The sequence below is a fragment of the Rhinopithecus roxellana genome, chromosome 2 (genome assembly GCF_007565055.1).
Source record: "Rhinopithecus roxellana isolate Shanxi Qingling chromosome 2, ASM756505v1, whole genome shotgun sequence".
Lineage (NCBI taxonomy): Eukaryota > Metazoa > Chordata > Mammalia > Primates > Cercopithecidae > Rhinopithecus > Rhinopithecus roxellana.
In genome coordinates, this window is record NC_044550.1 from 143,554,667 (window position 1) to 143,568,836 (window position 14,170).

Genomic DNA, 14,170 nt, shown 5'->3' on the forward strand with positions numbered 1-14,170 from the left:
TGGAATACCATATAACTCTTTGAAATGTTGATTTGTTTAGTGAAAAATACTTTTCCTCTTAAATGGGAGTGAAATCTCGTGTCTGATTTGAGTAATATTCCTGATTACATTTGTGTGTGTGGGGGTGTGTGTGTGTGTTTCTTTCCGGCTTGGTTTACCAATAACTCGTGATCATAAGAGGACAGCTATTGCTTGTAAGGCACCCAGCTGATCAATTAACATGCTTTGTATAACGATTGTATAATTGAAAGCGATACAATACCTACCAACGGGAGGGCTTAAAGCAACCAGGATTCATTTCTCCACGTAACAGGAAGGTCGGAGGTCTGTGTTTCCGGCCCTGGGCTAATGGCTCAGTGAGACTGCCTACCATTCTGTTGTCTTTCGTCATAGCTGCACGATGACTGCCGCAGCTTCTAGCTATGTGCTCCATTCAAGATGCACGGGAAGGTTGGAATGGAAAGGAGGATGAGTTGGCAGTGGCTGTTTGATTTTCCAGGAAACCAAGAATGTTCCCGGAGACCTCCCAAACAGATACCAGCTTCCCTGTCATTGGTAGAACAAGGTTACACAGCCACCCCAACTCCCATGAAGGTGGGAAACAGGAGATAGGCTTATTATTAACAACTCCCTTAGACCACACATTGCTAACAGAGAGAGTGGGTGGGTGTGGGGAGCATGGTGGAGAACAGCGTGAGTGTTGGGGTAGGGTGTGGATAGGGTGGTGCTGTTGATATCATCCCTTACCGGAAGGATATTGCTTCTGTGGGAGGGAAAAGGCAGGAAAAATATCTCACTCTTTATATGTATAAAGCACAGTCATACATACAGCATATATACAGACATATAATTTATCTATGGTATTAAAATTTCATGGAAGGGGTAATTAGGAAAAAAACATCTAAAAATGCTCTTGAGGAGATGATGTTGAAAAAAAAGTTGAGAAATGCTGGGCTAGACCAAACATGATCCACTGCCCGAAGCTTGCATATTATCTATGACTGATGACAAAGAGAGGCACAGGTATGGAGCAGAAAACTAACAATGCCTGCTATAGAGAATGTCATAAATTAATGAACAGCTTACTTTATGTTGTCATTGTTGGTCTTCTCTCATTGTACTGTAAACATCTTAAAAGTAGGAACTGTGTCTTATTTGGATGTATATCTTTGTATATTAGCACACTAGTCCCTCAAGAGGTATGTTTTGTAAGTTGAATGGAACAAATAACATTTTATTTAACATATATTTTATTTCTATTTTTTTAAAAACATTTTATTTATTTTGAGACAGCCTTTCGCTTTGTCACCCATCCCAGAGTGCAGTTGGTGCAATCTCTGCTCACTGCAACCTCTGCCTCCTGGGCTCAAGCGATTCTCGTGCCTCAGCCTCACAAGTAGCTGGGATTACAGATGTACACCACCACGCCTGGCTAATTTTTTTTGTATTTTTAGTAGAGATGAGCTTTCCCTAAGTTGGCCGGGCTGGTCTTGAACTCCCGGCCTCAAGTGATCTGTCTGCCTCGGCCTCCCAAAGTGTAATGTTGATTATTTTTAATGGCAAAAATGAAGTGATGCAGGAAGACATTTAAGTGTCATAGGTGATGTCTTGGGGGTAGTTTCATTGGGTTTTTAGCGAGCTGTTTGATTGCTCTTATGTGGATGGTACAAAGACCGAAAGAGGTTTTGCAAACAGTGGAGTCATAAATGATTGTTCATGAGATAATTTGTTCTGATAGTTCCGTTAGTTTGTTTGTAACAGATGAAAAGGAAATAAAATGGAAAAAGAGAGCAGATTTGTTTTGTTTTGTTTTACGTTTTAGCCGGATTGTTTTTTCTGTGCCTAAGCTGCTTCAACTGTGAAATGGGAATTATAATGTCACAGTCCTTCCTTCTCGAATTGTGACGGTCAAATGAAAAGCTGGCCGGGCGCGGTGGCTCAAGCCTGTAATCCCAGCACTTTGGGAGGCCGAGACGAGTGGATCACGAGGTCAGGAGATCGAGACCATCCTGGCTAACACGGTGAAACCCTGTCTCTACTAAAAAATACAAAAAAACTAGCCGGGCGAGGTGGCGGGCGCCTGTAGTCCCAGCTACTCGGGAGGCTGAGGCAGGAGAATGGCATGAACCCAAGAGGAGGAGCTTGCAGTGAGCTGAGATCCAGCCACTGCACTCCAGCCTGGGTGACAGAGCAAGACTCTGTCTCAAAAAAAAAAAAAAAAAAAAAAAAAAAAAAAAAAAAAGAAAAGCTGTCTGAGAAAGCTGCCCTGAGCTGTCTAACAGTATTCCTCCAGCTGGACTGTGCTTCTGAGTCATCCGATGCTTTAAAAATACAGCTTCCCAGGAAAACATTGTAAACAACTCCCAGGGCATATAATGATTTAGATGATTAAATTTGGAGGCTGCCCTGACTTCACTACCCTGGGCCTCGACTGCTGTATAAATTATGATAGAGATACTTCCCAGGACTGTGGGGTGGATAGCAAATGAAACAAATTAACTGCCAAATCCTTCCTTAACATCTTCGTTATGATGAATATTACGAACCTAGGCAATCTTCATCCATACATTGGACACTTGACCCTTGGGATGGATTAGAGTTCCTCAGTTTACTTCGTCCTGTGTGCTAAATCTAGAATATTCCCCAGCCTGTCATCAGAGTGCAACACATATTTGAGGAATGATTGCATGATTGATAGTTGTTGAGAGTTCAGATTCATGTCACTTCAGATAATCCACAGATGACATGGCAAACTGGTGGGCTACCAGTGCTGTTTGAAGTCATTGAGGGCTTACACTTATCTGGGAATGGGCCAGAGAATAGGATCAACGCCCAGTAAGGTATATCTTCTGATCCTCACCTCTCTTTTGTATATAGGTGATTTTTTTTTTTTTTTTTAAACTTCCTTCTCCTCCAATCAAAACTGGCTTTGAGGAAAGAATGGGACTGGATGCACATTTGTGTAAACGTGCTAATGGTAAAAAAAAAAAGTCTTTACCTTCCAATGATATTTACATTTCAACGAAGTACCAAACCTCAGGAGAAAGGGCTGCTCCAAGGATGGAAGATATATTTGGTAGGGAGAGGACTTTTTATCACCCTTGATTCACTCCATGTAGGCAGGGACCTTCTGGTAAGATGCTCCCTGATGGGGACTTGTTGGATGCTGGCCGTGCCAGCTGGCTGAAATCCCGAGAGTCAGACTTCCTTGCATGGGATCCTTATCATGGGGGTGGCAGCCACTGCTGATAGATCGGGGAACTGCTTCCTTTGCCATCTCCCTGTGGGAAGGGTTCCCCTAAACTGGGTCTCTAATAATCTCAGAGCAAGACACGTGCTGTAGGGATCTTATCATCTTATCAGATTTTTCTAAACTATAGTCCTTCTTAGAAGTGAGAGGCCCAGAACACTCTATTTTATGCAGGAATAGCAGTGATGACTCATGGTTAGGAAGACACTAGAATTCAGCCAGGAGAATATCATTAAAGGAGGGAGAAGGGAAAACAGACTTTTTGTGTGGTAGAGAAACACACCCCTCTGTATCATTATGTGAACAAAGGTGCATGTAAGAGGGGACACAGTTTACCCACCGGTAACTAACTATGATAGTGAAAGTTGCCTTGAACCTTGTTTTAGAAAAATGGCAAGTGTGGGTCTCACTCTTCTAGTTCCTGATTCCTCTCTCTCTCTCTCTCTCTCTCTCTCTCTCTCTCTCTCTCTCTCTCTCTCTCTCTCTCATTTCTCTGTTTCTCTCTCTCTCTCACACACACACCCATCTTGGGCCAGGTTCGTAAAGCCTCATGGGAAACGGAACACGGAAGAGTCCACTGGGAGGTTTTAAAATTTAATTTTAGTAAGATTTTTTAATATAAAACAAAACAAAAATTATCTAAAAAGAAATCCTTGTTAGGGTCTGGTTAAGACAACTAATATCAACAGATGTGAGGCCGTAGTTCCTAGTTACCAAAGAATCGCTCTGGTGAGAGAGGTGTGGAGGCAAAAATTCCAGATGGTACCCGGGTAGTGATTGCACTCAGCTAGGTCACCCTAGGACAGCTGCCCTAGACCATGGTGCCTGAGCCTCTCCATTGTAATTTTCCTTCTTCTAGTTTCTTTTAAACATTTTTTCTTTTTTGTTAAGGTAGAGTCTTGCTCTGTCACCCAGGCTGGAGTGCAGTGGCACGATCCCCACTCACTGCAACTTCTGCCTCCCAGGTTTAAGTGATTCTCCTGCTCAGCCTCCCGAGTAGCTGGGATTACAGGCGTGTGCCACCGTGCCCGACTAATTTTTGTATTTTTAGTGGAGATGGGGTTTCACCATGTTGGCTGGGCTGCTCTCCAACTCCTGGGCTCCAGTGATCTGCCCACCTCAGCTTCCCTTACAGGTGTGAGCCATTGTGCCTGGCCTAGTTCCTTTGTTTTAAAAGCTTAAATGCACGAAGCGTACAGTATTGTGAAGACTTGCTTGATGTAATGCAGGTTCCTTAATCTCTTCCTTTGCTATTTGGTTGGCGGGTGGTGGTACGGGTGGCACTTTGGGGATGGCGGGGCAGAAGGAAGCTTTCTGATGAATGTTTGCACGCTACACGAGAATGTTACAAGATATGGGCATCATGCACAGGTGGTGAGAGGGCTAGAGAAAGGTGGATGGTGTTTGAGGATTACCCTCTGGTACATTTCAATTCACTTTGGGGTTATGAGATTTCAGAAGGTTAGCTAATGCTCATGTCCTGGAGTGGGCTCTTTTGTATTTCTTTGTTGTCTCTTTTTTATTTTTATTTTTTAGAGACAGAGTTTTACTATATTGCCCAGGCTGGTCTCAAACTCCTGGCCTCAAGTGATCCTCCCACCTCAGCCTCTGCGTTACAATTGTCTCTTGAAAGTAATTTCAGGTAGGCTTGGGGCTACCAAGGCAAGCCTAGGGAAGCCTGGTACATGAAGAGGATTAGAGTCCTCCGGAGAAGTTGGATTTGTATGAAGAGATACTAATCAGAAAGTTGGGAGTTGTCATCCATGGAAAACAGGCATGTTTGAGAATCATATTCTGGCCGTGCCCATCCATGCATTGTCAGTGGAGAGAGGACCTTGGCTAATGGACTTCCCCAGTTATGACCCCATGGATAAGACCATGGGGGAGAAGGTAAGGCTTAGGCTAAAGCATGTTCTTGTGTCCTTCCACTCTGGGTCCCTGTTGACCAGGGAACATCTTGGTGTCAGAGCTTGCCTTTCCGATAGCTCTCTCCATGGGGAAAGAATACAGAGGCCGTGTTGATGGTATTCTAGTCCTCATGAGAGCTGCGTTTCTCATGGTCAGCAAATGAATTGGCATCCCGATATATAAGCAAATCTTGTGACCTTGGTTAAAGTGAGTTTCGCTCTGTAAAGTCAGATACTTTCTTGTTAGTTGAGGGAATCAGATTTCTGAGGGTAAGAGGTAAAGCCAAGAACCATGGCAAATTCATTATCTTGATAAAAACTACCTGGTAAAGCTGCCCATTTTCTTTCAAACTGCAACACCATATGTCCAGTGAGGTTTCTCTCATGAGACATCAGGAGTATCAGGAGTGGGTGCCAAGCTGGAGTCCTGAGAATGAGGGAAAGAGGAGACCATGAGTTGTGAACACCACAGCAATTTCTCTTCTCCCTTTGTCCCTCTTGCTTTAGGTAGTAATGCATGCCTTAAGATAATAAAAGGTCTGTCTTTGTGGGCTCTTCATTGCCATAGAAAAGTGATTGGTATGGGTTTCCCAAGGCCTAGGATAAAAATATTTCTTCAGGGAGGGTTCTGAAAACTTATGCTAGTTACCCGGGTGGACTGTAGTCTTTCAAGCATTATATGTCTTTCATGGTCCTCCTTCTCTCCCTCCTTCCTTTCCTTCCTTCTCTAACCAGAGCCTAAGGTAATGTCCCTCTCCAGTTTCTTCGGATAGGGAAGGGGGTGGAATTACTTCTGACTCACACTTACCCTTACGGTGTACCCTTTGGGGTTCTGGCTAAAATATATATATTGGGAAGCCGGACGCAGTGGTTATGCCTGTAATCCCAGCACGTTGGGAGGCTAAGGCAGGTGGATCACCTGAGGTCGAGAGTTCAAGACCAGCCTGGCCAACACCGGTCTCTACTAAAAATATAACAATTAGCCTGGCGTGGTGGTGCATGCCTGTAATCCCGACTACTCAGGAGGCTGAGGCATGAGAATCACTTGAACCTGGGAGGTGGAGGTTGTTGTGAGCCAAAATCATGTCACTGCAGTCCAGCCTGGGTGACAGGGCGAGATTGTATCAAAAACCAAACAAATAAGTAAAATATATATATTGGGGTCCATTAGTTTTTCCACCCTGGGTGGACTCTGACCTTTGACTTCTGTCATCCTTGCCCCATGAGGCCATCGGAACTGCAGCTCGTTTTCCGCTTTTTCATCTCCTTTTCTTTCAGCTGACAAATGCTGTTTACCTCACTGGCTTCTCTTTATTCCTAGACTTTGGCCTGACAGTTACTGTTTTTTTTTTTTTTTTTAGCTCTTTGATACTTTTAAGAAAATGGTTTTTAGGCCATGTCCAATGGCTTATGCCTGTAATCCCAGCACTTTGGGAGGCCGAGGTGGGTGAATTGCTTGAACCCAGGAGTTTGAGACCAGCCTGGCCAACATGGCGAAACCCCATCTCTATTAAAAATACAGAAATTAGCTGGGCATGGTGGCGGGCACCTCTGTAGTCCAAGCTACTCCAGAGGCTGAGGCAGGAGAACCGCTTGAACCCAGGAGGTGAAGGTTGCAGTGAGCCGAGATTGCACCACTGCACTCCAGCCTGGGTGACACAGTGAGACTCCATCTCAATAATAGTAATAATACTAATAATAAAACACAAGGACTTTTCACAAAAATATGAGTCTTTAGGCAAGAGGTTTATTTCTCTAAGTGTCAGTTTCTCTGAAAACTTTGAGGATTGGGTTGGATATAAATTTCCGCAAGCACAATGTGGGCACCAATGGTGGGAAACAAGATCTTTTTAGGGCCAGCATTTAAAACATGTTTTCAATAGGTATATGTTTCTTTGAATGTTTTCAGAAAAAATTATAAGTGACAATCGAATCTATGATTTCATCTATTTAATTGCTTAGGACAAGGCCATGTGAGTTCATTTAGAGTTGATTTTTAAAACACATCAAATAAATAATAGTTCAAATATGGTTATCAGATGACTGAAATTTGGGGGCAGGATTAGAAGATGATCTTTCAGATTTCGACCAGCTTGACTATTCTGGTCTCAATGACAAAAGGAAACAAGTTCCGATGTCATTACAGTGGAACCCAATCATATTATCCAAGAAACCAATATTCCTAGGATCTTAGTTCTCCTAGAAATCTTTCTAGCATGCTGAGCAGGATGGGCTGGACACAATCCAAATCACTGGAATGTTACAAATTAAAAAAATTTTTTGAGTGGTGTGTGAAAGAGCCCCGCTCTGAGGAGTTCCAGAATGAGTGAGAAGGGAACTTACAGACCTACTGAGACTTGCTCCTCTGTCACATGTGGCAGGAGGGTCGGGGGCCTCAGAGTTGTTCAAGTAATTTCATCAGTTAGGGGCCAATCCTGATCCAGGACCCAGTCCTGCTGGCCGTACTTTCTTAAAGTGACTATCCAGTGACACTAGCAAATGTTACCTCTTCCCAGGAAGAAATTACAGGATGTGTTTATATTTTCTTTTACAAAGGGTCATGAGATTTTATTTTTACTTTTTTTGTTATAGAAGAGATGTATGTCTATGAAGGAAACTCAGAAAACATAGATAAGCACACACACAGTTTGTAATTGTACCAGTATATGAGCATTGTTAAAATCTTGGTTTAGTTTCTGACTTTTTCCCCCTATTTTTACTAAGAAATCAGGATTATGTTGCACATACCAATTTGGCCTTGCTTTTCTTTTATCTATGTAACAATGTTGCCACATACTTTCCCCCACATTATTAAATATTTTTTCTACAATAGTAAGGAATTCAATGATAAAAGAGGCGTATTGTCTTCCCCCCACCTTATAAAAGTTACTTTGTGTGGCAGCTTGACTTGTATTTTCGAAGTAGAGACAAATTAAGGCAAGAATGAATGGAAATGGCAAATTAATCCCACAAGGAGTATGTTTTCTGAAAGTCCCTGCTGCTAGAAACGGAGTTAGGATTATGCCTCCTGGTTTCAAATATGCCGATAGTAGCTGTGTGGGCTACTCGAGTTGGCGTCAAAGATGGATGTCCAACTCCATATTGGAGCTGTGGGTAATCTAATGAGAGCCACAAATCATCGTTCTAAGAGCAGGTGGTTAGTGAGCACCTTTCCAGTTTAGGGCATATACCAGTTGCTCTCCTGATGGACATCTGGTCCATGATATTTGACTCTTTTAAGGTGTGGAATGCTTTGTACAAGGTCCAAAACTTCTGTCCTTGGTGTGAACATTTGGGAGGCAAATGAGTGATATGACCATGGCTGCCTTTTTGTCCGGCAAAGCATAAGGATGCTTTGGAGAACAGAAGGATTTCATCAAGCCCAAATGACACTCACCTCTGGGCCTCTCAGCCTCCTTGGCCACATGGTTGTTCTGCTACTGAGAGTCTGCAGATGAGCTGGTGGTTTCTCCAAGCTTCCGAGAGCTCTCTAAGGCATTTATTAGATGCACATTCGCTCTAGAATGAGGCCAGTGGACTCTAAACTGGGCTGGCATATGTTCCCAGGAAAACATGCCCAAATTCTGGTCTACCTTGTGTAAATCTAAGATAGGGGCTACTGAACACAGTCTTGGAAATCAGGCACCTGCTAGGGCCCCTTGTGCTTAGCTTGGCTGATGAACCCAGGCTGAGGGCTTTTTTGCAGGCATGCCTCTGGGCCGCGGCTGGGGGTGGAGAGGGAAGGCTAGGGAAGTCAAGGAAGGCATGAGGAACAGCCTGGGAGCAGGAAAAGGTCATCTGGTGGCAGGAGCTTTAGGCTCTCTGCTCCTTCACCCTTTTCTCTATTCAAATCTGCTCTCAAGGCAGTATATGATATCGATGGTTCACAGAAACGTGAACTACCAGCCTTGGAGGGGCCCTGAGAGCCCGTCTAGTTCAATGCCTCATTTTGCAGATGAGAAAACAGGTTTGGAGAGGCTAAATGGCGTGAACCAGGTCATATAACTAGTGGTAGAGCTGGGATTCAAGCCTGACAGTCAGTCCAGGGCTCTGATCACCACAAGCTGCCTCTATATACAGTATAGTGAGAAAGTCTCAGCCTTTTCACATTGACTTTTCGTTTATATTTAATATTATATTTGTATTTTAAGATTGATCCATAATGGAAGGAATTGTTTAGTCTTGTACTAAAGGAATTTAGAAAGAGTTGGGTGACTCAATCTACTGATAAGGAAAAAGATTTACAATCTATTACTAAGTGAGAAAGGCATCACGGAGTATAGTATATAGTATGCTGTAGTTTGTATATAAAAATGTGTGTTGGCCGGGCGCAGTGGCTCATGCCTATAATTCCAGCACTTTGGGAGGCCAAGGCAGGTGGATCACTTGAAGTCAAGAGTTTGAGACCAGCCTGACCAACATGGTGAAACCCCGTCTCTACTAAAAATACAAAAATTAGCCGGGTGTGGTGGCACATGCCTGAAGTCCCAGCTACATGGGAGGCTGAGGCAGGAGAATCACTTGAACCCAGGAGGCGGAGGTTGCAGTGAGCTGAGATTGTACCATTGCACTCCAGTCTAGGCAACAGAGTGAGACTCCATCTCAAAAAAACAAAAAAAGTGTGTGTGTGATAATTACACACATACATTCATACATATGTGCATGTGAATTCATGTAATAAAGTAATAGCTTTGCAAAAGTGCATGAGAAACTTAGTCCGATGGTTGCCTCTGGGAAAATGGCCTGGGCACCATAGAAGGGAGGTATATTTTTTCACTTTTATACTTTTAAAATGTTACCATAGGCATGTAATCACTATTCAAAAAATGTAAAACATTTAAAGATGACATGTGAGCTCAAATAAGGGAGAAATATATTGCTTATTGAGAAGGCCTCATGCAAGAGGTAGCATCTGAGCTGGGCTCTGGGATGGGTAGAAGTTCACCAGGAAGAGCCGGGGCAGGAAAGCCTATGACAGCAGGATTAAAGCTGTCAAAGCAGAAAAGGCCAGGGAGAGTATCAGCGATGTTGCATAGTCTGGAGAAATTGCAGCAGAGTAGTATGCTGCTGTTTGTATATAAAAATGTGTGTGTAATCATTATATGCATTCATACTTACAGGCATGTGAATTTATGTAATAATGTAATAGCTTCAGAAAAATGTATGAGAAACTGTGTTGGCTAGGTAAAGCAGGGACAGGGCTGAGGAGAAAAGTAAGGAGAGAGAACTCGGCTGGATGCAGGTTATTTTATACTTAATATGGCATAAAGGGCCTTTTACAAATTGGACCCACTGTCCCTTTCTAACATCATCTTCCACCTGTGCTTCAGCCATCATAGCCCCCCATCTATTCTCCAAATACCCACGTGCACACCTGGGCACCAGCCACTTCCTCTGCCTGCATGCGGTCCACCAGTCCTATTTTCTTTCTCTCCTCCAAGACCAGGTTCAAATGTTCCTCCTCTCCCCCTCCCCACCCCACAACCCTGGAAGATTTTAACACTCTGTCCTTAGTGTTCTCTTGGCATTTTGCATTTACCTTTATTATAGAACTTGGCTGTTTAAATTTTAATTTTTTGCAGGATGAACCAGAGTGAGGTCATTTATATGCAGAACATTGCGTCTCCTCTCTCTAATTTAGCATTTTATTCTCTGAGGTCCTAGCTATATGGTACTTTATGGTGATGAAGTACAGCCACACCATTCTGCCTTTGTGTGGCCATTGCATGACCTCTCCAAATGAAATAATTTCTTCTATAGAGAAAAAAAAGTGAGGGCCAGAGACATTATCAACTAAGTAAAAAAAAAAAAAAAAAAAATTTAAACCTTTGGGCCTAGTCTAAACTATATTAACATTTTCTTTATTATCTTCTGTCCCATTAGGCTCCTTTAAAGTAGGCCTAGTTTAAAGACAATTAAAGGCAGATATTGTGTCACTTTTTTATAGACTTCTGTGGATTTGAAATGTCATGTTAATAGAACACTATATATGCGTAAGCAATGAACTGAACCATTAAAAAAGAATTTTACTCTGGAATATCCTGGTAGTTTCAGGGTCATTATGTATTTGTTTTGTTCAGTTTCTTGATCTTTCTGATCCTTAATTAGAAGCTGAGCATCTAGGGAAATGTTTTATCCTATTGCTCTGTATCTACAATATTATCTGTATAAAAAGTACCTATGTCTATATTTCAAAAGAAGATTGAAAAAATCTAAGAAAATCTGAATAAACTTGTGTTCTTAGATTATTCCTCTTTGTTCCTCTTCTCCCTTAGGCAATTGAGGGAGTAACTGCTGTGTTCCTAGTACAATTTATTCTAGAGAGGGACATGTGACAGGTGAGCTGAGAATTCCCAGTAAACCTCGATTTGCCCATCATTGCAGAGACTTTTCCTCTGCCTGGGCCGATGTCCTTCTTAGCAAGGGAAGATAGATCTCACTAGACTAAGTTTGCACATTTATCTTTCTACATAAATGGAAAACCCTTCCCAGATGGTTCGACTGGTTGCTTTTTTTCAGTTACTAGTACAGGGATACCTCATTTGATTGCACTCCACAGGTATTGCATTTTTTTACAAACCGAAGGTTTGCGGCAACTCTGTGTTGAGCAAGTCTATCAGTACCATTTTCCCAACAGCATATGCTCACTTCATGTCTCTGTCATATTTTGGTAATTCTCAAAATAATTGAAATGTTTCCATTATTATCGTATCTGTTATGGTGATCTGTGATCAGTGATCTTTGACGTTACTATTGCAGTTGCTTTGGGGCACGGTGAATCATTCCCATATAAGATAGCAAGCTTAATGGATAAATGCTGTATGTGTCCTGACTGCTCCGGCTGTCCCCCACCTCTCTTCCTCTCTTGGGGCCTCCCTATTCCCTGAAACACAGCGATATTGAAATTAGGCCAATTAATAAACCTATAATGGCCTCTCAATGTTTAAGTGAAAGGAAGAGTTATGTGTCTCTCACTTTAAATCAAAAGCTAGAAATCATTAAGTTTAATGAGGAAGGCATGTTGAAAGCTGAGAGAGGCCGAAAACTAGGTCTCTCGTGCCAGTTAGCCAGGTTGTCAATGCAAAGGAAAATTTATTGAAGGAAATGAAAAGTTCAACTCCCGGGAATACATGAATGATAAGGAAGCGAAACAGCCTTATTGCTTGGACAAAGCTTTAGCGGTCTGGATAGAAGATCAAACCAATTTCTTTAAGCCAAAGACTAATCCAGAACAAGGCCCTAACTTGCTTCAATTCTATGAAGGCTGAGGGAGGTGAAGAAGCTGCAGAAGAAAAGTGTGAAGATAGCAGAGGTTGGTTCACTAGGTTTAAGGAAAGAAGCCATCTCCATAACACCAAAGTGTAAAGAGAAGCAGCAGGTTCTGATGAATAAACTACAGCAAGTTATCTAGAAGATCTAGCTACGGTCATTGATGAAGGTGGCTACAGTATACAATAGAATTTTCAGTGGAAACAAAACAGCCTTCTATTGGAAGAAGATGCCATCTAGGACTTTCACAGCTAGTGAGAGGTCAACACCTGGCTTCGAAGCTTCAAAGGCTTCGAAGAGAGTCAATAGGCTGACTCTCTTGTTAGGGGTTAATGCAGCTGGTGGCTTTAAGATAAAGCCAGTGCTCATTTACCATTCCAACAGATCCTAGGGCCTTAAGAATTATGCTAAATCTACTCTGCCTGTGCTCTGTAAATGGAACAACTAAAGCCTGAATGACAGCACATCTGTTTACAGCAATGTCTATTGAATAATTTAAGCCCACTGTTGAGACCTACTGCTCAGAAAAAAGATTCCTTTCAAAATATTACAGCTCTTGGACAATGCACCTAGTCACCCAAGAGCTCTGATGGAGATGTACAAGGAGATTAATGCTGTTTTCATGCCTGTTAACACAATATCTATTCTGCAACCCATGGATCAAGGAGTCATTTCAACTTTCAAATCTTATTATTTAAAAAATACATTTTGTAAGGCTATAGCTGCCATAGATAATGATTCCTTTGATGGATCTAGGCAAAGTAAATTTAAAATCTTCTGAAAGGATCTACCATTTTAGATGCCATTTGTGATTCATGGAAGAAGGTCAAAATATCAACATTAACTGGAGTTTGGAGGAAGTTGATTCCAAGCCTCATGAATGACTTGAGGGATTTAAGATGTTAGTGGAGGAAGTAACTGCAGATGTGGTAGAAGGAGCAAGAGAGCTATAATTAGAAGTGGAGACTGAAGGTGGGACTGAATGTCTGCAATCTCACGACAAAATTTAATGCATAAGGAGTTGCTTCTTACGGATGAGCAAAGAAAGTAATTTCTTGAGATGGAATCTACTTCTGGTGAATATACTGTGAAAACCATTGAAACGGCAACAAAAGATTTAGAATATTACATAAACTTTGTTGATAAAACAGTGGCAGGGTTTGAGAGGATTAGCTCCAATTTGCAAGAAGTTCTGCTGTGGATAAAATGCATTTCATGCTACAGAGAAATCCTTCACGAAAGGAAGAATCAATCAATGTGGCAAAGTTCATTGTTGTCTTGTTTTAAGAAATAGCCACAGCCACTCCAACCTGCAGCAACCACCACCCTGATCAACTGGCAGCCATCAATATTGAGGCAAAAAGATTAGGACTTGCTGAAGGCTCAGATTATTGTTAACTTTTTTTTTTTTTTTTTTTTTTTTTTTAAGAGAGGGCCTTGCTCTGTTGCCCAGGCTGGAGTGCAGTGGTGCAATCATAGGTCACTGTAGCCTCCCGGAGTCAAGTGATCCTCCCACCTCAGCCTCCTGAGTAGCTGGGATTACAAGGGTGCACTACCACAGCTGGCTAATTTTTAAAAAATTTTTATCTAGACAGAGTCCCACTGTGTTGCCCAGGCTGTATTGTTAGCATTTTTAAGCAATAAAGTATTTTAAAATTAAGCCATGTAGACTTTTAGGCATCATGTATAGTGTAAACATAACTTTTTTTTTTTTTTTTTTGAGACGGAGTTTTGCTCTTGTTGG

The 14,170-nt window shown here is 42.1% G+C and overlaps 1 protein-coding gene across 6 annotated transcripts in view; it reads left to right on the top strand.

Moving 5' to 3' along the window:
• The window catches only part of RHOH (ras homolog family member H), a 54,211-nt gene that overhangs the window by 19,030 nt on the left and 21,011 nt on the right, over window positions 1-14,170 (top strand). Inside the window, exon 1 of one of the 6 annotated variants that reach the window (XM_030921758.1) lies at window positions 4,844-5,140. The exons of the other annotated variants lie outside the window; for them this stretch is intronic. The gene's annotated coding sequence lies outside the window, so the exon portion shown is untranslated. Of the gene's footprint in view, window positions 1-4,843; window positions 5,141-14,170 lie in introns of those variants that run through there. 6 annotated transcript variants of the gene reach the window in all.